We start from the raw sequence: 3322 nt of genomic DNA on the forward strand, positions 1-3322 counted from the left end.
GCCTCATTGTTTGTGTGGCAATGCGTGTGTGTGTGTGTGTCTCTGTGTCTCTGTGTCTGTGCGTGTCCGTGTGAATGAATAGGTGAGGCAGGTCTTAGGATGTCATGCAGTAACTGCTGTCACAGGATCGAAGTGAAATAGAAAAAAAAATATTTTATTCATGTTATTTGTAACCAGGGGAAAAGACAATGTGGTTCAAGATAGTGTATATATAATAACCACATATTGACATATGACAAAACATCGTAGGCTTATGATGAGACATTCTGGGCACATATTGGCAGATGACAGAATGATTTATGTAATATTGTCAGTTCTGGTGTGTGTTAAGGCAAATACACACCCAGCTAACTGCAAAGCACATGCTATGATGCCGACTGTCGGTTTTCGTCCTGTTGGGTCACTTTGTGTTGCCTGTGTTGGCGGAAAACAGTTGCATGACTACAGTATGCATACAGCGCAATGACTGCCCATGGTCAACCAGCACAATGGCCACATCCCATACGTTTACAGTATTCACAGGGACTTTTGAAGAGTTAAACTTGTCATGCCTGCCTGGGTATGGAGTCTGGGTATAGGCCTTTTTAACTGCAAATCAAACATGTGCATCCCATTCCCAATGCCACAGACGACTACATTGAGCTGATGGTAACTTGAGGACATTTTGTGGAGCAAAAGTCTGAGTCAATTCAAAACATCTGCGAAAGATCTACAGTACTGTGCAAAAGTCTCAGGCACCTGTTTTCTCAGGCACATGTTTTGTATCATCAATGCAATAAGGACCATATTGTTTATTTCTCACTTTCTCAATTAGAATATGACCAGAGAACACAGGAAATACAGTACATACTGTATACAGCAGTGGCGATTGCTGCTCTTTGGAACAGGGGAAGCTCTGATAAAAATGGTCAATTATTAAATTAATATAATTAAGGTGCTATATTGTTCTTTGAGGGCAAAAATGACCCCAAAACCCAGATACCCAAATAGAGTTGGCATGGCAGACATGGCATAATGTAGCCTACACCGTAATAGTGCGCTACCTAACTTAGCCTAAATACACAACTGAAACAAAGGCAAGTCACAAACTCTGTAACTCCACATTACGGTTTTATTTACATTATGCTATTTACAAAGACAAATAGAAACCGACTGTATTGCTCCCAAATTATGAGAATTTTAGCTGCAACTTGCCTTGCCTCTCGACTTCACCTGCCAATCAAAAAGAGTCCAGCCTCTATGACGGTTCCTCCAATCATCATACAGAAGCTCGGCGTCCGGGCCATCCCACTGTCCCATTCACTCCCAGAGATGCCGGGCTTCCGTGGAAATGACGATTTTGTGGCGCTTGTCCAATAAACGTGTAGCTTTTCTGCACTGAGATCAGCCCACTCTGTAGTGCCATTGAAAGTCCAGTGAAGCTGAGCGTCTATGGGTTTTTTGCATGGTTTTTTGATGGATCGTGTCGTCACAGCAATGTACTGTATTACGTGTGCGAAATCACGGTAAATGACCGGCAAAACCTTATTGCTGAACAAACTAGCCATGAAAATGAACATGTTTTCAGCATGTTCTAGTTAGAAATAGTAGGCTAGAAGCTAATGTAATTTAATGTTATTTGATGTGATTTTCCGTGATATTTTAGAGGAGGCTGAGCTTCCCCTTTAGTCTTAGAGCAATTGCCTCTGGTATACAGTAGGCCATTTAACTACACATCAAATGTAGTTTTTGTTCTGATACCAGTCCAATTTCAGTCTCTCAGGCTACCATTAGATTTGTTGTTTTAGCAGTGTTGTAATGACAAATCACCCAAGGGGACAACTCTTGATGGAGCTGTCATTCCTCACCCAGGCCACTGATGGGCATGCCAGGCCTGCCAGAAGCTGCTGGCAGATACAGCTACGATGGGGGTCTTGAGATCAGCTTCTGACTTGACCTTGGCTCACCATAAAACTGACGCTGCGGTGTCAAGAGAGTTTTAGCAGGGCGCAAAGTGGAGGAGCCACCTGAAAAAGTACTGTACAGTACATCTTCGGTGACCCTCTTCATTGTATTCCCAGGTGGTAATACAGTGTCAGCTTGCCTCATCAACGCTCTTTGAAACCTTTGGCCACATTTTCCACTTCAGGTGAGCAATGAACTCTTCCAGCTGTAGCTTTTCAATGAGATCTTCGATCTGTCAAAGTGCCGTCATCTCCTTTCCACTTCTGATACCAATGTGTCAGAGCCAGAACCAGTAGCACTACCACTACCAACCAGCTTCAGCTTCCCCCTTACCAGATTGGTCATTATAACACTGCAAAATGGATGCAAAAGACTAGAACCTGAACCAGAAATGCCATTTTTCTTTTTATATATATATTCACTCTATATTCTGGTTGAATTCTAATAAAGACAATGAGAAATCAACATATATGGTCATCATAACATTGCTAAAACAACACATCTAATGGGTGCCTAACACTTTTGCACAGTACTGTATATGGTTTGGTCAGAACATGTTTCTAAATTTATCTTATTTTATTTTATTTTATTTTATTATTTGATGTAAGAAAGCTGCCATTCAATTTCACCAACACAGCCTCAGATCACCTAGGTCCTAGAGAGAGTAGAACTGGAAGATATTGAAAGAATTGTGTTCTTTTTTTCATCCATATATTGAGAGGGAGGGGAAAAAAAACAAGAGAAGATGCATTTTGTAAGTGAAGGAAAAGAGGACCCCAGAGGCTATCAGTCCAGCTCTTAAGCAAGAATGAAATGTTCCCTTTTATGTATTTTTTTATGTTCTTTGTTTGTTTTACTTCCAGCAATTTAGACTGTTCCATTGAGGGCACAGAGAGAGATGATTCTATTCCTCGGGTTGAATGCCTTATTTCCCATAGGTCGATACCACAATTTCCTAGTTCACTTTAGAACAGAGACTTTTTTTTTAAATGTCAGTTTTTGTTTATTTGTTTATTTATTTGTGTTTTCATTTGTAGTTGTGTGTAAATGAGCACTTCGCCATGGAGAGGGGAACAGAAGAGCGGTTCTGACAGACTTGATTTGTTTGCACATGTCTTGTGCTGTGTGTGTGTGTACTGTATGTGTGTGTTTGTGGACAGATTGAGGAATTAAACACACAGGGACACACACAAAAATAAACAAACAAAAACACCAAGTCACGGCATTCATCAGCCCTTTCCTGTTTTTGTTGCTGTTGTTGTTGTTTTGGTCTTCTCATCATTTGTCTGACCAATTCTATCTCCCTCCTCTCTGTCACTGGAAACGTTGGTTAGAGCCATTTGAATGAGGCCTGAATGACACTGAATGTATGCAGTAA

Source organism: Alosa sapidissima, chromosome 18 (assembly GCF_018492685.1).
Source record: "Alosa sapidissima isolate fAloSap1 chromosome 18, fAloSap1.pri, whole genome shotgun sequence".
Lineage (NCBI taxonomy): Eukaryota > Metazoa > Chordata > Actinopteri > Clupeiformes > Clupeidae > Alosa > Alosa sapidissima.